This window comes from Cherax quadricarinatus, chromosome 9, assembly GCF_038502225.1.
Source record: "Cherax quadricarinatus isolate ZL_2023a chromosome 9, ASM3850222v1, whole genome shotgun sequence".
In the NCBI taxonomy this organism is placed as follows: Eukaryota; Metazoa; Arthropoda; class Malacostraca; order Decapoda; family Parastacidae; genus Cherax; species Cherax quadricarinatus.
Window position 1 is genome coordinate 43,070,098 of NC_091300.1, and position 26,625 is coordinate 43,096,722.

Consider the following 26,625-nt stretch of genomic DNA (forward strand, 5'->3'; position numbering starts at 1 on the left):
GTTATACTGCATGAACTAGCCAAAATGAATATTGGTGGTAATTCACTCTGTTTGGATAATAGGATACCTGTCAAATAGAGTATCCTCTGTCCTCTACCAAGGTTTTAGAAGCGAGTCTAAAGAAATGTCTCTAGGTACACCGCAGGGAGGAGTTCTGAGTCCCATGCTATTTAATATTCTGATTAATGCTCTCCTAAATGCTCAATTGCATTATGTTTTATAACCTGCATGAACTATATCACTGTAGACAACAAGAGCATTTCACCCCTCCATGGACGATGTGTTCATTTAATATCACATACCTGCAAGTCCCTCCCAAGAAGCTCATTGCTAGTAATCCCTTCCTTAAATCACTTGTTAAAGCAACTGCTCAAGAAGAAATTTCTCACCTAGCTGGCAGTAATAAGTTATCACAAGTTATATACACTGATGGATCTAAACAGGAGTCCTATGGCAGGGCTGCATCTGCTCTTGTTGCCACCTCCCTAGTTAAGAATGATAATAAACTTGTTGAACTAGGCATAAGAATTAACAACTGGACGTCTACACTGCATTCTGAATTGTTTGCAATCCCAATGGCGCTGAAGCTAACTTATGACACTGAGCTTGGCTATCATCATTATTGATTCTGTGTCATCACTGAATGCTCTTAACTCGTATAATGACTCCAACAACATGCTCATTCAAGAAGCCAGGTATAGATACTCAAAAATTAGGGACAAAGGAATTAATGTACAATTGGTATGGATCCCATCACACATTGGATTACTCCTTCATGATAAAGTTGATATGTTAGCCAAGAAGAGTACCCAGAAGGAGAATGTAGAATATAACTGTTGTATTTTCTGTGTCTAGCATTAGGAATAATATTAGGAGAGGTTTAAATAATGAAAATGATTGTTATAACATGAACGTAGATAAATATATTTATGGAGCAACTATCAATGTGAACTGACTGATGTTGTAGTGGCCAGGCTTAGGCTTGGTTACAAGTACTTCTGGCAGTTTGGGAGAAACACACATGATGATCAAACTAAATGCAAATTATGTGATCACTATGTGCTTAATTGTCTACTTATTGAGGAATGCAGAGATAAACAGTATAATAACTTACGTGACATGTCAAGATATTAATGAAAATAAGATACCAGATATACTAAGCAAATTTCCTAAATTTGCTTGTAACTGTGGAGAAATTTTCTCCAGGAGGGGAGTATCAGCCCCCTTCAGCCCTGAGGGGCCCAGCCCTCTCAGAAGGGGCAAGCATCTTGTTTACTGCTACAGCGAGTAATTGATCCCAGATGCAGTACGAGTATACGACGTGGTCAAGCGACCAACGCTCCTTGCAGTCCAGTGTTGCAAAGTGTAGTTTAATAAAAGACAGTCCATGTCTTACCTTAGCAGGGCAATTAAGGAAAATCCTGCTCCCACTTTATTACCATGGTAAAGATAGTGTACATTGCTGTCTATGCTTAAGACAGCAAGATTCAAGCATTCTGCTTTGCTTCATGGAGGAAGTGGCAAGGAAGTTGTGGGATTTAGATGCGATAGGTATTGATGTAAATAAACCAAGCCCACAAGAGTCTCAGACTTATTACCAATATTTGGACACTGTCAAATATAAAGATGGACAGTACTGGGTTAGGTTACCATGGAAATTAAATCCACCACATCTGCCTAGCAATTATCGCATGGCTTTCGGACAAATGAAAGCACAAAAATGAGCTCAGGAAGAATCCAGAGCTACTGACTGTCTATGATAAGATCATACAAGAACAGTTGGACAGTAAATTCATTGAGGAAGTAGTCGAAGATAAGTTGAAGACACAAGCTCATTATCTTCCGCACCATGGAGTCAGAAAAGATTCTGAAACCACTCCACTACGTGTTGTATATAATTGCAGCGCACGTGCAAATAAAGATGTAGCAAGTCTTAATGATTGTCTGATGGCCGGACCCTCACTAACTGAAGCTTGGAGACGTGCTTATGAAATTTCGCACAAACCCATATGCCTACACGGCTGATATTTCCAAAGCTTTCTTAAGAGTAGGACTACAAGAAATAGATAGAGATTATACTCGATTCTTGTGGCCTGAAAATCCACATGATCCTCAAAGTCCTGTGAAAACTTATCTTTTCAAATCGGTATTGTTTGGTGCAACATCCTCTCCATTCTTACTAGAAGCTACTCTAAATACACATTTGAAGAAATCTGAAAGTCCCTTCAAAGAAATCTTAAAGAAAAGTTTCTATGTGGACAATCTTCAAGGTACTGTGAATAAAGAGGAGGATTTGAAATCCTTATGCAGAGAAGCTAACAAGGAGATGAAAGAAGCAAATATGCCTCTAAGGATGTGGAATACAAATTCAGTGCAATTAAGGGAACTTATCAAAGAAGATTTCCCTGAAGCTGAAATTCCTGATTGCAACAATATGCTGGGACTTAATTGGAACACACAGGAAGATACTTTGAGTCTCAAAAAGATAAACAATAAATCATGCAGTACACTCACTAAACGTAGTTTACTGTCAGAGGTATCACAATGTTTTGATCCTCTAGGACTCGTCTCACCAATTACCATAAAAGGTAAAATACTTATGCAAGATGCATGGAAGCTCAAAATTGGATGGGATGAGAACTTGCCTTTAGAAATGAGTCAAGCATGGGATGAAATATCCAGGGAGTTTAAACAACTTCATTAAATTAAATTTCCCAGACAAATAGGTCAAGAGCGAAACAAGTACACATTACATGTGTTCTGTGATGCGTCAACCAAAGGTTATGGCGCTGTAGCTTACATGAGTAATGCTGAAGGAAGTACACTAATTACTTCAAAGGCCAGGGTAGCACCCTTGAAGGTCAGAACAGTACCACAACTGGAACTGACAGCACTATGTAGGTACAAAACTAGCTGTATCTCAACAAAGTACTTGATCATCTCACTATTGAAAAAACCGTGATCTGGAGTGATAATGAAGCAGTTCTCCAGTGGTTAAGAAATAATAAGAGTAAGTTGGTCTATGTACAGAACAGAGTAGCAGAAATAAAAGAGATGCAGAGAGATTATCTCTTTCTCCACGTCTCTACCCAAGAGAATCCAGCTGACATGTTGTCACGTGGTGTCCCACTCAAGAAATTTGTGGATAATAAATTATGGCTCCACGGACAGAACTGGCTCTCTAATGAAAATAACTGGCCTCAGCAAAAGGCTCACATTATGCCAGAAGAAACAGTCTGCTTGAACACAGAAATAAGTTGTGTAAATACTGCAGACACAATAGAAATAGTCATTAATGGATCTAAATACTCATCTTTGGGTAAACTCTTAAGAGTTACAGCTCTTGTCTTTAAATTCATTAAAGGAAGAAAACCTAATTATGAATATCTTGAACCCATTAAATACTGGGTGAAACTAATACAGAAAGATGTTTTCTCTACAGAATATAAATTTCTGGAAACACAAGATAAATCCCCAAAGAAACCTGTTATGATTAATTCTTTAGGACTTTATCTCGACTCAGAAAAGATTATAAGATGTCGAGGAAGAATTCATAATTCTTCACTACCTAAAGAAGCCATACATCCAACATTGATCCCCAAGAATCATTGGCTAACAAAACTGATTGTTCAAAACGCCCACAGTAACGTGTTACATGGTGGGGTAGCTGACACACTTTGTCATATACGACAATCCTACTGGATACCTCAAGGTCGACAAAGTGTGAAAAAACAAATAAAGGACTGTATTACTTGTCGTCACTACGATATGCGAGTATGTCAGTATCCAGGTCCACCTCCATATCCCTCTGAAAGAGTTTGTCATGTCACTCCATTTGAGGTGACAGGTGTAGATTACACTGGACCAATAATTTTAACCAAAACAGTTGACAAAGTTCCCATCAAGGTGTACATCTGTTTGTTCACTTGTGCTACAACTAGAGCAGTACATCTAGAAGTAGCCACTGACATGTCTGCTGAAACCTTTATCAAATTATTCAGAAGGTTTGCAGCCAGAAGGGCGTGTCCCAGACTGATGATTTCAGACAATGCAACGAACTTTGTTGCTGGTGCTGCTTATATAAGCAAGATCTTTGATCAACCAGAAGTACAACAGATGCTGAATCAACGCAGTTGTCGTTGGAGATACATTCCTCCTAAATCTCCATGGCACGGCGGATTTTATGAAAGAATGATCGGCATTGTAAAACGTTGTTTAAGGAAGACTCTTCATCGTCAGAGAATCGACTCAGAAGAATTCCATACAGTTGTGACTGAAATAGAAAATAAGAGTCAACAACAGACCTCTAACTTATGTTACCAATGATCTGGATAATTTAGAAGTGCTAAGTCCATCTCATTTACTCCATGGCAGAAGGCTCGAACCTGTTCCTCCCATGAATGATAAAGAAATCATAGAGAATCCTACTTATTTCACAAAACCTGAGCAACTCGGACGTAAATTCAAACACCTTAATAAAATGATTGAACGTTGGGAGAAAATTTGGCGAGAAGACTATCTCACCTCATTGAGAGAACACTTCTATGGAGCTGGTGTTCCTGAAAATCATAAGTCCTTAAGAACTGGTGACATAGTGATTATTGACAATGATGGTCCGAGGTCCCAGTGGCCACTTGGAAAAATTGTGACCATATATCCTGATGCAAATAGAATCATCAGGACAGTTGATGTTTTAAGCAAAGGTGTAGTGAATAAGCGGACAATAAATAAACTGGTGCCGTTAGAATTACACAGTGTTGAAAATAAAATTAGTGATTCTCCAGAAACCACACAGACTAAAGCTGTTCAGAAAAGACAAGCAGCAGTGGTAGCGAGTGAGAAAATCAAATTAATGTTAAGTGATGAATAGTTCACCTGCAGCGAACCTCCGGCGGCCCCCAGTGTGGAGAAATTTTCTCCAGAAGAGGGGTATCAGCCCCCCTTCAGCCCCTTTCAGCCCTGAGGGGCCCAGCCCTCTCAGAAGGGGCAAGCATCTTGTTTACTGCTACAGCAAGTAATTGATCCCAGATGCAGTACGAGTATGCGACGTGGTCAAGCGACCAACGCTCCTTGCAGTCCAGTGTTGCAAAGTGTAGTTTAATAAAAGACAGTCCATCTCTTATCTTAGCAGGACAATTAAGGAAAATCCTGCTCCCACTTTATTACCATGGTAAAGATAGTGTATATTGTTGTCTATGCTTAAGACAGCAAGATTCAAGCATTATGCTTTGCGTCATGGAGGAAGTGCCAAGGAAGCAAAAGTACTAGGTCAGCTTTTCCTTTATGTGCTACGGGTAGTGACGGTGTAGGACGCTGTGACATCATCAGATTACTTTTGACTCTACTGAGAGTCGCACTGACACCAGGATAACCAACAAAGAACATTGATCCATGCATTAGTGTGAATAAAGTGTCTCATAAAACACAAACACTTACAGAGAAGTGTGATCAGCTTCTTTAGTGATAAGATTGTGAACAATAAAGACAAATCTTGTGGAACATAGTGTACCAGTGTGCGTATTCCTTGACTATGGAAGATGTGGACATCCATGGACACTTCAGCTTCTATCAAGTCACCGATACCTGTCGAAGGTGTGAAGAACACCATAGCTCACGCTACAAGAGCAAGGTGGGTTATAGATTTCTCGTAGTACGGGGGACTGCGCAGTTCTTGAGTCGCAAGGAGTTTGTAATCAACCTATAGACAGCAGTGAGGTGCGGACTTTTGAGTCCATACAAGTACGTAAGTCAGTCATCAGTGAATGAAATATGCTAGGCTGACATAACACCCCCTAGGGGTAATTTATTGTTTACATAATATAATTCATTTCAGCCCGTTGAGAAGTGATCTTCGACAGCTTCTCATGACCTCGTCTGCAGGGGCAGCTGTGCAGGCAATGAGCTGTCTTTCTAAGCTAAGTTTTCCCTATATTTAAACTATAAATTTAGCTGGTAAACCATTTCTCAACAGTAACAGATAAGTGAACTGTAGATATGTAGATAAATAACCCATATGTACACCTGTTAACCCTTGTGGGGCCTAGTTCCTAGGCCTTTTGTGTATCCATATGCTCTTGCGCTACCGTCCACAGGATGGATATGGGGTGCACAATAAACTAGCCACTTTGGTGGCAAAATCTTCTTGTAGCCGGCTGGCCCAGTGGCTAACGCGTCGGTTTGGAGTTTTATGACTCTCTAATCATGGGTTCCATCCCCACCCGTGGTATGATCTGTTGCCGCTGCTCAGCTACTGACGAATGTAACACCTCCTTTACTTATGCTACTATGGATGATGAAAATGATGAAAGTGAGCAACTATGGTAAGCTATATACACTGCATTCGGTTTTATGTTTATATTCATGTGAACTGGGTTTGGTTTGACATTCTTACTATTATCAGTGATGTTTTTGTCTACAGCGCATAATCTGTACTAAACATTTATATTGATTCGATAACCACTTTGATAACCTTTAATGTACAACGCTTTCACTTCATTCTAGTCTCTGGGGATTGATTATTTATCATGTATAATTTTGGTCGTGTTTCGAACAGTTTTGTAGCTATTTCATGCTTATAATTTTATACGACAGCAAACTATTTTTTTTATCTAAAATCAATATTAGTTATTATTTAGCAAGACCTGCTGCATTTTGCAACAGGTTCAACGAAAATACACTGTCACTGTTCTGAATACGATGCTTATGTGTTGAACTTAAAAAAAAACTTCCTGGTGAACTCTTAAGCGCTAGACTTGAATTCCTTGGATGAGAAATTATGGCTAAAAAGCTGCATACATATTTTCGTGGCAGCCATCTGCTATGTCCGTAAATTCTGATAAATTCTTATTGCTGCCATGTCGACATTTATGGGGTCTTGTATAAGCGACCCATAACGACAATAAATCTATCAAGGAATAGATTACCAACACATCCAGGTTCACCAATAAACTAGCAATGCGGCTGCCGCACTAAGAGCCGTGGACAAAAAGTTTATGTATATCCCACAGTTAGAAGCACGCCACAAGGTACTTACTAGGCAGGAGCACCGGCAATCAGGTAGCTATGCCTGAGAGGCCAGTCATTAGTCTACAGAAAATAGGAACAAACACCCACATTCTGTCGAAGTATGCAAGGCTTCCCGAGTGCATCACATTTCACATATCTGTGCATGTGGCCCATGAAATTACTGAGGCAGGAGTCTGCTCTAGAGCGAGTTGATCATAGATATACATAATATATGCATACACGATAAAAAATATACAAGACTTATAAATAAAAAAAAAGAGGGTAATTGTAATTTACTATTAAACGAAATCATCAGTACTGTCGTAATGTCATTGTTATCAGTGTAACATCATCAATGTTATTAACAAAAATTTAACCAATCTTCAAAGGTAAGGATAAACACCAAGATAATGGTGAATACCAGAGTAAAAGGGACAAGGATAAACAAAGGCACTGACAGACATCATGGAAAAAACGCAAAAGGAAAGTTAAAAGATAAAGCCAGGCACAGATGAAAATAAGGAAGAACAATCAACCAAAGTAAGATATCAAGAGAGAAAAATTAAGATTAATTTAGAAGGCAGTGGTCCCTACTGTTTTATAACGGAGTTAAAATGACGAGCATCTCTATTCATCTCTCTCTTCCCCCTCCCCCCCTCTCTTTCTCTCCACCGTCTACTTTAGCACTATTTCACTTTACAGTGCCATCTGCTGCTTCCCACACCCTGATTGCACCACCACCTTCCTATGTCATTCATTACACTATACAAACTTCCCTTTCTGAGCGCTGTAACCTTTCACTGTCGACCTTCCCCATCACACCACCAACCCAAGAATCTTATCACACCCACAACATCACTTCAACTATCTAGCAAACTAACACCAATTCCTCTCCCCAGAGATATCATTCTAACTAATTTAACCACATTAAAGCGTGAGGAACCCCATTATTAATGAAGTTCTCATAATCGTAGTAAGGCGCATTCACACTTACTACAGCGGTTCACACTTGCTACAGCGGTTCACACTTGCTACAGCGGTGACCAAACAATACGACATTTCTTTCTTAAGATGCTCCACTAATAACTGCGCTCTTACCACGTAATTACCCGAGTGGTAAACTTGCCTGACACTCACTCGTGTCCATAAACACTGTATATACACCTGTGTATATATATTATATATACACAGGTTTGTATGTACACTGATAATGTATATAAACAACTGTATATAGTTCAATTTATGTACACAGTTCACTCTAATTCATACTATAATGATTCAAATATTCTGAATGTTAACTGTGCTAGTGAAATGTATCACTAATGACCCTCGTAGTCTAGGCTTTCAACATAAAAGATTAATTGTCTCTGTAGGCTAGGTTAATTACTTAAACATGAACGCTAGCATTAACGATATACTCGAAGTCTTATGCAATAATTAATAATAATAACTTCACTAAAACTATTAGCCCTATAGTTGGTTCGTTAATTAGATTTAACGCCTATCGACTACACGAGGGTCGTGGCATGTGGAAGGTAAGGAAAATTTTAATGGAATTAATGACCCTTGATGACTAGATAACAGACCTGACATAGCAGAACGTTAATCACGCACGTTCTTAATGAACATAGATATCTTATTATATAAACTTATAAAGTATCAAACTGACCTGAGCATGAACTACTGTAGGATAGTGGAAGTGTGAAATGCAAGTCCTGGCAGTTGGGGTGTCACGTACGTAGTGCCTGGGTGTCACGTACGTAGTGCCTGGGTGTCACGTACGTAGTGCCTGGGTGTCACGTACGTAGTGCCTGGGTGTCACGTACGTAGTGCCTGGGTGTCACGTACGTAGTGCCTGGGTGTCACGTACGTAGTGCCTGGGTGTCACGTACGTAGTGCCTGGGTGTCACGTACGTAGTGCCTGGGTGTCACGTACGTAGTGCCTGGGTGTCACGTACGTAGTGCCTGGGTGTCACGTACGTAGTGCCTGGGTGTCACGTACGTAGTGCCTGGGTGTCACGTACGTAGTGCCTGGGTGTCACGTACGTAGTGCCTGGGTGTCACGTACGTAGTGCCTGGGTGTCACGTACGTAGTGCCTGGGTGTCACGTACGTAGTGCCTGGGTGTGTCACGTGCAGTGTCGCGTACGGAGCGCCAGGTTGTCGCGTATAGATATCGCGTGTGGATGTCAGGTACTGAGTATCAGGTACGGAGCGCCAGCGTCGCGCACGGTGTCAGCACCAAGTCACTAGTGTGACAACCATCATCAACACAACCACATGTAAAGACTCCAGAAAGTGGGCGGGTGCGCACGCGCCGCCAGTTGCCCTGTTCTCCTTTACTAATTTGCCCCACTTATCCAGCGCCAAAAACATGACGTACATAGTTTCAGACCTAACTTGGCCCACGTGCGTCACCCGAAGTAGATCTGTAGAGTAAAATAATGCCTATTTGTTTATAGAGGAATGAGGAAACGTTATGAACTCTTGGCAACACCTGAGGATTCACTCCGCCCTCAGGACCCTGCAAGCCCCGCCTCTCCTTCACTCCCATACAATAACATTATGAATACCGTTAACACTCATGGCACGCGGACGTGGGAGACCTTCTTTCGCTTTTATTATTTAACAAGTTTCCATTGTGACAAAATTACGGTAATACGTTTCCATTTAGAGATGTTTAAGTACAGCATGGAGGTGCCGGTGAGGCTGCTGGTGTATAGATATGGACAGTAGGGAAAAGCAGGATTTTTCTCTCTTGAAAAAACACGTACGTACATTGGTAATGTTGTGCTACCATGAACTATGATAGTTACTTATTGGGAACACTCGCAGAGTGCTGCTATCATGTTCTATATCCGGAGTTCTTAACCGGGGATATCTGTACTTATAGGGAGTGTAGGAACACATTAATGGGGGTATGGGAACCAAATATGGAGGCATGGGAACCAAATAATGGGGGTATGGGAACCAAATAATGGGAGTATGGGAACCAAATAATGGGGGCACGGGACTCAATCTCTGAATAATTAGGTGGTTTAAAAACATACGTTAGCAAACACGTGTATTGAATACATGCAGTAATAAAATCTGACATCTTTATTTAGGCTTTAAAATATGGCAAGAAAGGGGGATGGGAAGGACCGAAGTATGAGAGACCTGCCACTTTCTTTATCAAAGACCTCATTTCACTATTGTAAAGATAGTAAAATGGGAGACTGATGAAGTCATCTTCAACAGTGATGTCGCAAGAGTTCTTAAGTGGAGTAATGGTGAGTGATAACTCACAGATCGTTGGTATATTGAGTATATACGTGGTAGAAAACAAAGCCTGTCGTCTTATGTCGTGACTGCCTGAGGGTACGAAACTAACAAACCCGTAACTGGGTCGTGTCCCAGGCAGCAGCAACAACGGCTGCTAGTAAGTTTATTCAGGTATACACAAATACAGTTACATAGATTATCAACCATAGCAGTATATGTGTAGAGAACCTAGGATAACCCAAAAAAGGTCAAAGTGACTTATTTCCATTGGGGTCCTTTTAATACCTTATTATTATTATGCAATGTAGGAGATATCTTATTATTATAATATAAAGGATATATACTAAGAATATGGTAAAAAGATTTATTTACATTTACATGTGTGTTAGCTAAAAAAATAAAAAAAATCATTCTCCTTCCTTTCTGTCGCTACAGTCATTAGGTACCTTCTGGCTCTCTTCTTGAACTGGTTCATGCTATGACTGGCTTTGACATGTGCAGGCAATCTGTTCCATTCCTTTATTGCTGTACAATAAAAGGTGTTTGAAGTCTGGCCACTGACTGTGGGTACTACAAAGTTGTGCTCTCTCCCCCTAGTACTATGATTGCTTCGGTTCCCAACCTTGACAAAATTAGCAGAGAGGTATTCTGGACACTGCGAGCAATTTTATATACTTGATTTAACTTAAGTTGTTTTACTCTGTCTTCAATATTCAGCATATCCAATTGTTGTAATTCATCCTGGCCTACATGTTCTCTTGGACCCAGGTCCAAGATGAATCTTACCTTTTGTTCTGGGTGATTTGCAGTTTATCTCTCAGTTTTTTTGTCAAGGCAGAGTACCACGAAGAGCAAGCGTAGTCCATATGACACTGTATAAGGACTAGACATAGGTTCCTGCGAGCCTCAGTAGGTAGACATTGTGCTTGTCTGTAGAGGAACTTCAGTCTAGCATTCGCTTTCTTTACTACACTGTTCCCTATCAGTTCTCCTGACATGCATGGGTCAAAGGGGATTCCCAGATATTTTACTGAGGAAACTGAAGTGATGGGCTCCCCATTACACCGGACATTATAATTATTTACCCTTCTCAGTTTTTGTTTCGTGCCAAAGAGTATGGCTTCTGTTTTCCCGAGGTGTAACGATAGTTTGTTATCTACTAACCATTTGCTGCAGGACTCTAGTTCTAGTGTTATTACATTAGTTATATCTTGTGGGTCTTTACCTGACACTAACAGAGCACTGTCATCCGCATACAGCAGGAATTCGCATTTGACACTGATGGGCATGCCATTTACATAACAGAAACAATAAGGGACCCAGAATACTACCTTGGGGAACTCCACATGCTCTCGGCAGGGGTTCTGATTCTGTTTTGTTGACTTTGACAATTTTCTTATTGATAAGATAGGACTTAAATCAGTCTATGAAACCTATGCCGATAGCTTGAAGTTTCTTACATAATATATTGTGGTTGGCAGTATCGAAGGCCTTTTACAAGTCTAAGGTTACCATTCCTATGAGGTTCCCTGTCGAAATTTCAGTTCTCCTGTAATACATCAGATTAATTAGGGAGGTGTCTGTTGAGTAAGATCTCCTAAAGCCTGATCGGTAACTATGAAGAATGTTATCATTAAGATACACTTAATATACTAACAGGTCTATAGTTACTGACATCAGACCTACTATTTTTCTTGAAGATAGGAGTAACTCTGGCCTCCTTGAACCCCTTTGGTACGATATTACTGGTTATGGACAAATTTATTATGTGAGCAATGGGGAATGGCAATTCAGAGGCACCATTGTTTAGGAATTTAGACGGGATGTTATCTGGGCCGGTGCTCTTAACTGGGTTTAACCTTCTTAGTTCTTTTTACACGAAGTCATGAAACACACTAGTTGACAACTGTTTGGGGTTACCCCTTTATTAGTATAGGATGTTTTAAACTTATCAGAATCTGTGTTAAAGGTATCTGATGCAGCTTGTAGTTTACTTACTAGTGTTGATGAGACAATTGTGTAATATGAATTAAAACAATTTGACAATTTAATTGTTTCGTGGTATATCTCGTTATCGATATTTAGTACTATGTTAGATCGATCTACGGATACATGGCTATACCCCAACTGTTTTTGTCAGATCTTTCTAGGGTTATTCTTGTACACTTCGATTTTTCAGCAATAGTGCCTTGCCTTTGCTCCCTTTACAAGCTTTGCACTGTTCCTCACCCCTTGGAATTCATTTAGTCTTGCAATATCCTGTCTGTTTCCCTTAAATCTTTTAGCAACTGGTCTCTGAATTTCATAATATATCTTACATCTTAGTAGTCATCCAGGGTTCAGTTCTTCGTTTAAACCTAACATCTTTAACTGGTGCAATATTATCAAGGATGGTAGTGAATAGTGTTTTGAAATTTTCCCAGGCATCGTTTACGTCCGTGCAACTTGTTATCACTGTCCAATCACAATTATGTAGCCTATTTACCAGTGTTTCTTTACTGTAATTTCTAGTTGACCTCATTTTTATTGTCTTTTGTAGTCCTATCCGTTCCCTAGTGATTTTCTTGGTACAATAAATAATGAAATGATCACTAAGACCTGTGGTAATGACGCCTGACTGACAAATGTTCTCAGAGCGGTTACAAAGTATGTGGTCATTTAGGGTGGCAAAGAACCGAGTGATCCGGGTTGGTGTATTAATTAGTTGAGTGAAACTATTTAAATGTAGAATTTGCTTATACCTTTTACATAGCCCGTTATTTTGCTGTTAAAAACAGATATTGAAGTCTCCCACCATTACTGTCTCGCAATTGTTGTCAAGTCCGGACAAAACTCTCAAAAAGTTCTCTAAGAACTGGCCATGAGTTATAGTAGTGAACCTACCCTCATTCTTGGAGACTTTAGTGCTAGACATAAGAATATTGGTGAGTTTATAACAAACACAAATGGAACTAAACCAGTGAAACTGCTAAATAAGCATGATAATGTTCGAATTGTGGGCACTACTGAGTCTACTCACATATATGGTGGCATACTAGATCTGTCCCTTGGATTTAACACATTATATACGATGCATAACTCTGCCATAGTTGATGATCTTCTAACTGATCGCTTCCCTAGACTCACAACTGTCAATCTTGATCACATCTCCAGCAATCAAGGAGCTAAATACAGAAGGAGGAAACTTATTCTCAACCCAGAACACAGAGACAACTTTATTAACCACTTGGATCAATTGTATAAGAATTACGAGCCCATTGGCACACAAAAATTCAATGATGATTGAGTTGCCACTATTGAGACTGTCCTCACAGATCAAGTGGGCAGGAAAAGAAAACATAAACCTTCCACTATAAATGACAATAAAAACCAATGTAAATACTGTAATGATCCACAGCTACGCAATCTAACACATGCAGCAGCTGGGAGGATTGGTAAAACATACCGTGAATCTAGAACCCCAGACCTTCTCAGAACGTTCCAAGCTGCACTAACAAATCCAAGGAATAGAAAGCAATAACTTAGGCAACATGAATGGGAACAGTTTGTTAGTGTATTAAATAGGTCCACCCCTTTAAGTTTGGCTTGGAAAGGTATAAATAAAATAACCATGAAAAAGACTGGCAATGTTGCTCATCCCTTTCCTCTCGAAAATGCAAATGACCTCATAAATGACTGGTCCAAAACATCCAGGCACGAAAACGTTCCATCTCATATTAAAACAAATTTAGAGAATGCTTCTTAAGAAATGTTGATTATTATTATTATTATAATCAAGGGGGAAGCGCTAAACCCGGAGGATTATACAGCGCCTGGGGGGGGGATATGTGGAAGGCATTCAGGCTTAATTCGGGGAACTGGAGCACAGATCCAATTCCCTAAATCAAGAGCCCCTCACCAACATCAAGGAACCTTCCTTGAGGGGTTAAGAAATGTTGAAACTGATTAATTTTATGAGCCAAAATATTAATGAGAGCGATTGTCTCTTCACCGAGTATGAATTAGATAATGCATTAACTAAAGGTCGATCAACTGCTCCTGGAGAGAATGGTATAACCTATGATATTCTCAGAACTCTGAGGCACGTGCCTGATAACTCTTTGTTGGCACTGTATAATACCAGTTACATTGAGGGAGTTCTTCCTACTTCCCTGACCAATAGACTCATTGTGCTTATCCCTAAGCCCCAACAGCCTGTTACATTTAGACCGATTTCCTTAACTAGTTGTCTTTGTAAAACTTTTGAAAGGATGATACCTAATAGACTGTACTACAGAATCAGACACCAACTTTCCCCCTACCTCTTTGGGTTCATGAAAGGTAAAAGTGTACAGAACTGTAATTCCACCCTTCTCACTGCACACACCTCTACTAGTTTTACCACACTTCTTGATCTAAAATCTGCATTTGATATCGCTAACAGAACCGTTATACATGAACTAGCCAAAATGAATATTGGTGGTAACATACTTTGCTGGATCATAGGATACCTGTCAAATAGAGTATCCTCTGTCCTCTACCAAGGCTTTAGAAGTGAGTCTAAAGCAATGTCCCTAGGTACACCGCAGGGAGGAGTTCTCGGTCCCATGCTATTTAATATTCTGATTAATGCTCTCCTAAATGCTCTACCTGCCTCACCTAAACATATAGGTATAAGCTATGCTGATGACATCATGATACATACAACAGGGCATAAGAAGATGAGTACCATTCTTAATGAAGTTCAAGCAATTTGTAATCGACTAGGCCTCATAATATCTTCCTCTAAAACAAAGATATTATCAAGCAAACGACACCCCCCACCCATCTATTTGCAGGGTGAAAACATTAGCTAAGTTAAAACTTACAGATACATATCTTGGTGTAGATGTACCCTTTAACAAATCCACTATACCACAATTAAATAAGAAATGCAAAGATAGGTTAAATGCTCTCAAAGCTGTTGCTGGCTACAACCCCAACTGTGGTGCTAATGTGAGAATCGTGAGAATGATGTACATTAATATTAGGTCCTTAATTGATTATGCTGCCCCCGTGTTGATATTAGCTAAAGAAAGTTTTCTCCGACCCTTGGAGTTAATGCAAAATGAAGCTCTCAGAATTGTTCTTGGCTGTCCCATATCTACAGGGGTTCTTAATATGAGGAAGGAGCTTGGTATTCCTAGTATCAGTGATAGGATTGTTGAGATTAACACTGTACTCGGTATTAGAATGTTAAGAAACGAACCAATGTCGCAATGAAACTTACTGTCTCGAAGTAAATACACACAGATCTAAATGGATTGTGAAAAATGCAATTGCATTAAGTTTTATAACCTGCATGAACTGTATCACTGTGGACAACAAGAGCATTTCACCCCTCCATGGAAAATGTGTTCATTTAATATCACATACCTGCAAGTCCCTCCCAAGAAGCTCATTGCTAGTAATCCCTTCCTTAAATCACTTGTTAAAACAACTGCTCAAGAAGAAATTTCTCGCCTAGCTGGTAGTAATAAGTTATCACAAGTTATATACAATAATGGATCTAAACAGGAGTCTTCTGGCAGGGTTGCATCTGCTCTTGTTGCCACCTCCCTAGTTAAGAACGATAATAAACTTGTTGAACTAGGCATAAGAATTAACAACTGGGCATCTACATTGCAAATTGAATTGTTTGCAATCCTAATGGTGCTAAACCTAATTTATGACACTGAGTTTGCCTCTATCATTGTGGAAAATAATTTCCCAAAAATTATGCTGTGTAAATAAACCTGATTAATACATTACTATTGCTCTAAAGTATATTTTAAAGAAATGAACTGACAGGGAAGCTCTGCGCCTGCGCTGACGAGCAGGAAAGGGACGCCATTGTTTTTTAATGCGGTGAAGGCACTCTAATGAAATGTGCATAATTTTCGTCACTCTAGGGGTTTTATTGGGCTTAAAATCTCTCAAATAGGAGCCGAAATTGTTGGATTTGCAGTCCTGCATAACGTGAGCATTAAGCAGATGGACAGGACAACTCCAGGACCCTCAGCTAAGTTGTCTAATTTATGTTAGAATTCTGGCCAGTATTTTCTTCATAAATTTAGCCAGAAAGGGGTTCTGTACATGACACACAGTAATCTCCAGACTAATTGGTGAGTGATATTAAGATAAATTCTCCTTCTGTTACATAAATGTGTATATGTAATCATTTATTAATTTTTATATACATTATTATTATTATAATCAAGGGGGAAGCGCTAAACCCAGAGGATTATACAGCACCTAGGGGGGGATGTGGAAGGCATTCAGGCTTAATTCGGGGAACTGGAGCACAGATCCAATTCCCTAAATCAAGAGCCCCTCACCAACATCAAGGAACTTTCCTTGAGGGGATTTTTATATACAGTCCCCATGTTTATATTAATTTTTACCAGGATTCTTGGTGATGTATATTTCATTTGCAATTAATATAGGTCCAGAGTGACTTGTGGAGAGATAGATTATGGTAGGTATCGAAGGGGGACATTTTTTTGCGACCTAAGTGTCCTAAAAATTCCTACTTGTCTCTGTAACCTTGATAAATAATAATTATCTTTGTTACCATTTACTGATATGTACCTTATGAGTTACATCCAGGTAAATTTAATTTTCCACAATCATCATTACTGATTCTATGTCATCACTAAATGCTCTTAAAGCATGTAATGACTCCAACAACATGCTCATTTGAGAAACCAGGTATAGACACTCATTATTATAATAAAAAAGAAGCGATAAACCACAAGGGCTATACAGCGTTGTATAGATACTCAAAAATCAGGGACAAAGGAATTAATGTACAATTGGTATGGATCCCATCACACATTGGATTACTCCTTCATGATAAAGTTGATATGTTAGCCAAGAAGAGTATCCAGAAGGTGAATTTAGAATATAACTTTGGTATATCTGTGTCTAACATTAGGAATAATATTAGGAGAGAAGTAAATAATGAAAATGATTGTTATAGGAATGCAGTTTGAAGCCTGAGTAGATCTATAACCCACTATGATAACATGAACGTAGATAAATATGTTTATGGAGCAACTTGCAATGTGAACAGACTGACTGATGTTGTGGTGGCCAGGCTTAGGCTTGGTTACAAGTACTTCTGGCAGTTTGGGAGACACACAGATGATCAAACTGAATGCAAATTATGTGATCAGGCATATGGTCAGTCTTGAACACTATATGCTTAATTGTCCACTAATTGAGAAATACAGAGATAAACAGTATAATAACCTATGTGGCATGTCAAGATATCTTATTAATGAAAATAAGATACCAGATATACTATGAAAATTTCCTAAATTTGCTTGTAACAGATAAGTAAACTGTAGATATGCAGATATAAATCCATATATACACTTTTTAACCCTTCTGGTGCCTAATTCCTAGGCCTTTTGTGTATCCATATGCTTTTTGCACTACTGTCCACAGGATGGATATAGGGTGCACAATGAACTAGCCACTTCTGTGGGAAAATCTGATCGATGTGGTATAATTATTATAATCATGGGGAAACGCTAAACCCGTAGGAATATACAGAAACTGTTGGGGTAGAGGGATGGAAGGTATGCAGGCTTAATTCAGGGAACTGGAACACAGATCCAATTCCCTAGGTCAAGGGGTGTGCAGTATAATTGCCTATTCTTATGTAACCTGAGAAAGCTGTTGCTATCCGTAAATAGGAAATCTACATATATGCTTATGGGAGTTGGGAGGATAGATGGTGTATAGAATTTATTATAATCATGAATGAGCCTCAAAACTCCATAAATGTATGCCAGATTTCCGACATTACCCTAACTCCGATAGATTTCGAAAAAGCCATTGACAACATGCCTATGCACTCAGCCCCGGGCCCAGACTCGTGGAACTCTGTTTTCATTAAGAACTGCAAGAAACCCCTCTCGCGTGCCCTAAGTACACTATGGAGGAGGAGCTTGGACATGGGTGAAATTCCACAGTCACTTAAAACAACGGATATAGCCCCGCTCCATAAAGGTGGCAGCAAAGCATTAGCTAAGAACTATAGACCAATAGCTCTGACGTCCCACATCATAAAAATCTTTGAAAGAGTGCTAAGAAGCAGGATTGCAAATCACCTGGATTCCCAAAATCTGCACAATCCAGGGCAACATGGGTTCAGGGCAGGTCGCTCCTGCCTCTCACAACTACTGGATCACTATGACATGGCCTTGGATGCACTGGAAGAAAATCAGAATGCAGATGTAATATACACAGACTTTGCAAAAGCATTTGACAAATGCGATCATGGCGTAATAGCCCATAAAATACGTGCTAAAGGAATAACTGGGAAAGTGGGGAGATGGATCTTCAACTTCCTAACAAATCGAACACAAAGAGTAGTGGTCAACAGAGTTAAATCGGAGGCTGCCATAGTGAAGAGCTCTGTTCCACAAGGCACAGTACTCGCCCCCATCTTATTCCTTATCCTCATATCAGACATAAACAGAGATATACACCACAGCACCGTATCATCCTTTGCGGATGATACTAGGATCTGCATGAGGCTGTCATCTGCTGAGGACGCGGTTAACCTCCAAGAAGATATAAACAAAGTTTTCCAGTGGGCAACGGTAAACAATATGATGTTCAATGAGGACAAATTCCAACTACTCCGTTATGGAAAACTGGAGGAGATAATAACTAGAACAGAGTATACTACTGACTCCGGCCATACAATAGAGCGAAAAAATAATGTAAGGGACCTGGGAGTAGTAATGTCTGAGGATCTCACTTTCAAGGATCACAACAGTGCCACGATCGCACGTGCAAAGAAAATGATAGGATGGATAATGAGAACTTTCAAAACGAGAGATGCCAAGCCCATGATGATCCTTTTCAAATCACTTGTTCTCTCTAGGCTGGAATACTGCTGTACATTAACATCTCCATACAAAGCAGGTGAAATCGCAGATCTAGAGAGTGTACAGAGATCCTTTACTGCACGTATAAGTTCTGTCAAGCACCTTAACTACTGGGAACGCTTGAAAGCACTTGACTTGTACTCGTTGGAACGCAGGAGGGAGAAATATATCATAATCTACACTTGGAAAATCTTGGAAGGAATGGTCCCAAATCTGCACACAGAAATCACTCCCTACGAAAGTAAAAGACTGGGCAGGCGATGCAAAATGCCGCCAATAAAAAGTAGGGGCGCCATTGGTACACTAAGAGAAAACACCATAAGTGTCCGGGGCCCAAAACTGTTCAACAGCCTCCCATCAAGCATTAGGGGAATTGCCAATAAACCCCTGGCTGCCTTCAAGAGAGAGCTGGACAGATACCTAAAGTCAGTGCCGGATCAGCCGGGCTGTGGCTTGTACGTCGGACTGCGTGCGGCCAGCAGTAACAGCCTAGTTGATCAGGCCCTGATCCATCGGGAGGCCTGGTCGTGGACCGGGCCGCGGGGGCGTTGATCCCCGGAATAACCTCCAGGTAACCTCCAGGTATCAAAAAGAAGCACTAAACCACAAGGGCTATACAGCGCTGCAGGGCAGGGAAGGAAGCCAGGGTATCGGGCGGCAAAAGTGGGGAAGGATGATTAGTAAGTTACAGAAAACAGCAAGGCAGGGGATAGTGTGGGGGTAGAGGGTAGCAAGAGATTGAGGTAGAAAGGGCTGAGGGGAGTGCTAAAGGTATCATCATCAGAGTTTGTGGAGTAAGTCAGTTGTTGTCAAAAAGTCAATGAGAGAGTCCGGATGAAAGGAGGGTCCATCAGCAAGAAGGGAAGGTAAAGAGAGAGCAGTAGAGCGAAGACGATGTTGGAGGTAAATTCTGCATGCTCGCTGATAGTGGGCGGTCTAACAGAATGTGGCTGACTGATACTGGAACCTGACAATTCTCACAGAGAGGAGCAGGGCGCCTCTCCATGAGATATCCATGAGTAAGACGAGTGAGGCCAATGTGAAGGTGAGAGTGTCTCCCAGCCTTGACAGTGATGACAAGAAGACGGCCAGTAACCTATACTCAGTTTAATAGAATGAAGTTTGTTGCTGAGCAGAGCAGACCAACGTTGTTGCCAATGGGTGTGAAGGTTAGTAGCTATAACAGCAAAATAGTCCATGAATGGAACACCTCTATATGAAACTGGAAGGTCATGTACTGCTGACTGCACAGCAGTGTCTACCTGTTCATTGCCCTGTACATCAACATGACCAGGGGCCCAATAAAAAACAATATCTTTATGCTTGGTAGAGATATGGCATAACCAAAGTTGGATACAGAGAACTAGTGGGTGAGGTGTATCAAATTTTTGTATAGCCTGTAAAGCACTAAGGGAGTCTGAAACCACAAATGATGACACAGGCAAAGATGCAATACGGGTAAGTGCTGCAAGAATGGCATACAATACAGCAGAAAAAATTCTAGCTGAAGACAGTAAATGCTCTCGCACGACGCTGTCCGAAAATACTGCTGAGAATCCGACACCGTCAGAAGACTTAGAGCCATCTGTGTACACTGCAATGGCATGAGAATGAGAGTGGAAGTGGTCAAGAAAAAGAGAGTGGAAAGCTACCATAGGCAGTTGGGTTTTTGAGCAAGGGAGTGAGAAAGAACAGACTCGAACAGCTGGAGCTTCCCAGGGGGGTAAGGAAAAGTTAGATGCTACATGAATGTAGAAAGGTGGCAACTAAAGGGAAGATGAGCGAATGTAGGCGAAGAGAAAAGGGATGGAGCAAACAGGGGCAGCGAACAAATAATGTCTACTAATATCGGTGACTATTCTATAAATGGAAGGATTGTGGAGATCATGAGAGCATACATAGTAGCGAAGGCAATGGGCATCATGGCGATCTGACAAGGATGGCACATTTGCTTCTGCATTGAGGCTCTCAACAGGGAAAGAGCGAAAAGCACCAAGGCATAAACATAATCTCTGATGATGGATGGAATTAAGGCTAGAGAGAGTAGCAGGAGAGGTCACTGAATAGATCTGGTCACCATAATTGAGTTTCGATAAAATGAGGGCTGAATTTAGGCGAAGGAGAGTTCGACGATCAGCTCCCCATGAAAGATGAGCAAGAGTTTTAAGAAGGTTCAGCCGGCTGTGACAAGTTGCCTTCAGAGAGGTACTAATGTGAGGATTTCCAGAATATTCTACGGTCAAAGAGAATTTTATTATTATAATCAAGGGGGAAGCGCTAAACCCATAGGATTATACAGCGCCTGGGGGGGGGGATGTGGAAGGCATTCAGGCTTAATTCGGGGAACCGGTCAAAGAGAAGACCTAGAAACCTGACTGTATCATGTTCAGGGATACGTGAGCCATAAAGGTACGAAGGATGATCGGAAATGACAGAGCGTCTAGTGAAAGTAATTTGGCGAGTTTTGGTACTGGAAAATTTAAACCCATGCGTGGTGGCCCAATTAGAAACACGGTCGATCGCATGCTGGAGAAACTGTAATGAGGTGACAGTCAGCGCCTGAACAAGCAATAGTGAAGTCATCAACATAGAGTGATGACCAAATATTGGATGGAAAACTAGAGGCCAAATCATTTATAGCAAGGAGAAAAAGTGTTGTGCTCAGAACACATCCCTGGGGGACACCTTCAGCTTAGACAAAGTCCGGGGAGAGCACATTATTAACCCGAACACGGAAATGTCTGTCAGTTAAAAAGTTCTTAAGGAAGGATGGTAGATTGCCTCGAAGGCCTAAGGAGTGTGCTTGGGCCAAAATATTATACCTCCAAGTTGTGTCATATGTCTTCTCAAGATCAAAAAATATGGCAATAACCGAGTGATTATTCGCAAAGGCATTACGAATATAAGTATCTAAGAATAGTAAGGGGTCTATGGTAGAACAGCCCTTACGAAAGCCATAGTGACTAGTGGAGAGACTGTTGTGTGTCTCTAAATACCACATTAAACGTCGATTTACCAGACGTTCCATCACTTTGCAAACTGCACTGGTGAGAGCAATGGGACGATAGTGGGAGGCATGATGTCCCGTAGTACCTGGTTTGCGGAATGGGAGAACAATGGCAGATTTCCACAACTGTGGAAGAACTCCTTGTGACCAAATAAGATAGAAGAGGTGTAAGAGGACTGCAAGGGATGACTTGTGTAAATGTTGTAACATTCGAATATGAATGTCGTCAGGCCCAGCTGCCGATGATCAAGCTGAGAGTGTCGCCTCTAGTTCTTGAAGTGTAAAAGGCACATTATATGGTTCTTCTTTGAAAGAAGAAAAGTCCAAGGGTGCTAACTCTCTGGCAGACTTTGAGGAAAGAAACGAGGGGCATAGATGGAGCCTGTGAGAAATACAGACCAGGTGATTGCCAATTTCAATGGCAACATCAAGAGGGTTTGCTATATCAACACAGGTGACCCACAGAACAGGAGCTGGGTCAGGAGAGTATTTACCACTCAATTTCTGCACTTTTTCCAAGACTGCACTCATAGAGGAAGCAGAGGTGATGGTGGAAACATAATCTCACCAGAAAGTGCGTTTAGCATCACGAATGACACGGTGAGCAACCGCACGCTTCTGCTTAAACTCAAGAAGTCTCTCAGCGATTCTATTGTACCGGTACCTGCCCCATGCAGTGCATTTTAAACGTATGGTACGAGCACAAGCAGGAGACCACCAAGGCACACACTTCTGAGAATGCCTGCCTGAGGTTTGGGGTATAGAATGAGAAGCTGCGGTTAAAACTGAGGACGAGAAGAGGTGTAAAAGCTCATCAATGGGGGATGAAGAAGGAACCTCAATAAAAACGATTAGCTGTGAGTAAAGGTTCCAATTTGCCTGATCAAATTGCCAGCGTGGGTTACGAAGAGGTGGTGAATATGAAGAAGTTCATTCATTAGAGGTTTGCCGGTACTTCCGGCCCGGGTCTTCTCCATATGGTGACCCGGCTTGAAGGAGAAGTAAAAATGATTGGAAAATGATCACTGTCATGCAAGTCCAGGAGAACAGACCAGGTGAAGTCTAGTGTGGAAGAGGAAGGGCAGACTGAGAGATCAATGCAAGAGAGAGCATGAGTACGAGGATCAAAATGGGTTGGAGTACCTGTATTTAAAACATGGAGGTGGTGGGAAGCAAGAAAAGCCTCCAACTGAATGCCACGGGAGTCACAGTGAGACCCCCCCAGAGGAAATGATGGGCATTAAAATCGCCAAGTAACAGAAGTGGTGGCGGTAAGGACGAAACAAAAAAGACGACATCCGGGATAGATAATGCCCAAGAAGGAGAGAGATACAAAGAACAGTGTGTATACCACCTAAGCAAGTGGATACGGGCTGCTATGTAATGCAGTTAAGTACGAACAAATAGCTGATGGTATGAAATATCAGTGCGTAGAAGAAGGGCACTTTCATTAAAGATTCCATCACTAAAAGGATCCGAAGAATACAATAAATTATAGCCTGAGATGGGATAGATAACTGCAGAGTGTAATTTTGGTTCTTGTAAGCAAACACCAACAGGGGAAAACTGGGAGAGCAACATCTGAAGCTCACCTCGATTACCCGATGTTTTTCGATAGTGACAGGAATAGTATCGATATGTGAAAGAAGAGAAATATCATGAGCATGGGTGGCATTCTGGACAGTGAGGATGAGGGTACCGCTCGAGAGCGTGAAAGGAAATATCTCTACCAACATGATATAGGAGCACCTTGCCAATACTATGGTTGGAAAGATAGGCAATAGAGGAAGTCGGTCATAAAGTAAAGAATTTAGTCCATTGTGCATTCCGAAACTGAGTGTGGAAAGGGAGAGCACGACGTGTGTCGGTCTTTTCTGAGTAGAACAAGAAGGTGGCAAAGAAGTATCATCAGGTAATTGTCGTTGGCATTTAGGAGTGGGACTGGAGTTGGTCCAACGTGTGATGGGCTGGTGATTCGAAATTTGCCACACCATAGAGGGAGAGGCTGGAAGCATAGTCAAAGGAGAGCGGAGGTCAGACAAATTGAAGGAGTCAGTCGAAACCCTGGCACCTGAAGCGGGTGATGAAACAGCACCAGCAAGAGGTACAGGGGCCTTAGGAGTGTCCAAAGAGTGGTCAAAAGATGAGGTGGGATCAGAACGGGGTGCGGTAACAAGAAGGGGCATGGGAGTAGCGGGGTCATGGATTGGGTCCTCCATGGTGAGGTTACTTCTTTCTTTTTGTTTTTTTAAAAAAAAAAGAAAATACAAAAAAACAAAAAAAAAATGGGGGGACTGGGGAGGGATAGTTCCTAGAAGGAATGAAAGGGCCAGAAACCTCCCTCCATGCCCAAGAGGACCTCAGCACCTCGGAACCCGTGCCATATCCTACCCTTTATGCCAGTAAACCAGCAATCCGGGATAGCAACCTCACATCTGCCGAGCTACCTTGGTGGACAAAAGAGAGGGCGGCCGGATATCCGCCACAAAGCATATCTCCTTTGGCCACCACCCCCAGAATCTGAAAGGCAGCCTCCAGAGATACACCCGTCGCCCCAAAGACACCCAAAGCCACCCCTCGGGAGATCCAGATTCCAAGGCAAACTACATCACAGCCAAGAACCTCAACTGAATGGGATGGACCTTGGTACCCTTTCCCCTATCCAGAAACTAGTATGCCTGTGGGATCCCAAAGGCCAAAAAGAGGAAAGTCAAAAGGGAGGGGTGGGGAGGAGGAGGAAAGGAAAAAGTGAGGATGGGATAGGGAAGGGGGGATAATTAGGTTTGGTCTGAGGAAGGAGACGAACAGGTCTAATTCTTCAGACCAAGAGCCTCTTCACCATGCCAAGGAGCCCCCCTTGAAGAGGTGTATAGAATAATGAGGAAGGGGGCAGAAGAGGGGGGGTAGACAGGAGGAAGATAGGTAAGATTAAAGTAGCCTGACCACTTGGGGCGAGTTTTATGGTAGTGGTTTATGTCAGCGATGATTAGAATTTTGCCATCTGTCAGTCTTATTTTTATGGGGACGAATTATGACCATAGGGGTCACAGTGCCTGGCGGAATGGGAGGCATTCAAGTTTAATCAAAGGTGAAAAGGGGCTTGTCAAATTCCTTGGATCAACAGCCCCTCTCTGGAGTTGAGGAGCTTCTCCTGAGGGAAGGATACCTGGAAGGATTTTATAATCATGGGGGAGCACTAAACCCGTAGGATTATACAGCGCATGTGGGGAGGGATGGAAAGTATTCAGGCTCAATTCAGGGAGCTGGAGCACAGACCCAATTCCCTAGATCAAGAGCCCTCTCACCAGCATCAAGGAACCTCCCTTGAGGGGTACCTGGAAGGAGTATACCTGGAAGGAGTATACATATACTTTGAGGGAGTTCAGGGAGTCAACGCCTCCATGGGCCAGTTCATGATCAGGCCTTGCAGTGGATCAGCGCCTGATCAACCAAGCTGTTACTGCTGACCACACACAAACCAACGTACGATATCGTCAAACATCCCACAAAGGATTCACATTATTATTATTCTTAAAGATTCGCCGGTATTCTCCTGGCCCGGGCCTTTTCCAAGTGGTGGCCCAGCCTTGGCTCCCTCTTTAGGGAGTATCTGAGACCTAAGTCTCCCATGGGAGGAGGCACAAGTACCTCCTCATCTTTGGGACCAACTGTCCCCAGGCCTAGCCACAAGCTAGGCCTCTCTGGTCTGCCATCCCCGCCCCAAGGGGGCTAATGGGAATGACAGTCTTGTGAGCTACAAGCTCTGGCTCAGGCACCTACCCTACCCTAGAAGGGCTGGGCATGGTGTCGATGTGTCCAAGGATTCACAGCTACCAGAACTTCGTAGGTTTCATAAAACCAGAGCTGGAGTTACTATTACCCTGGCTAATAGTACGAAGAGGATCACATGGTATCCACAATATTTATATAACTAAGCATCAGAAGGCTGATAATATACGTATCTCATATAATGCACATTTTCAAACTCGTGTATCAGTGATAAATAAAAATGTTGGGATAATATTTATACTTTATTTTAATCAGAGGATCAGAAGGAGACGCTAAATCCGTAAGGGTTATGCAGCGCCTGGGGGATGACTGCAGTCTGGTTCGATCCAAGGATGGGGAGGTATGTCTAGTTCCTTCAATCGAGAGCCTGTCACTGTTATGAAGGCATATTTCTTGAGGACTATATTTAAAGAGTAAGGAATTCTCATATTATATTACCTAGTGTGTGTGTTTACTCATCTAATTGTTGTTGTAGGGGTCGATTCATAGCTCCTGGCCCTGCCTCTCCACTGGTCACTGCTAGGTCACTCTCTCCCTGCTCCATGAGCTTTATCATACCTCTTCTTAAAGCTGTGTATGGCTCCTACCTCCATTACCTCACTATCCAGACTATTCCACGTCCTGACAACTCTAACTGAAGAAATACTTCCTAACATCT

General features: G+C 41.6%; 2 protein-coding genes across 4 annotated transcripts in view; both read right to left on the minus strand.

Annotated features, from left to right (window-relative positions):
- The window catches only part of LOC128686065 (protein rolling stone), a 483,046-nt gene extending 473,792 nt beyond the window's left edge, over positions 1-9,254 (minus strand). For all 3 annotated transcript variants that reach the window (XM_053772714.2, XM_070083400.1, XM_053772713.2), the window contains exon 1: positions 8,675-9,254. The gene's annotated coding sequence lies outside the window, so the exon portion shown is untranslated. The remainder of the gene's footprint in view (positions 1-8,674) is intronic.
- Positions 1-26,625, minus strand: part of LOC128685938 (uncharacterized) — a gene marked incomplete at its 5' end in the record, with an annotated part of 637,739 nt that overhangs the window by 11,042 nt on the left and 600,072 nt on the right.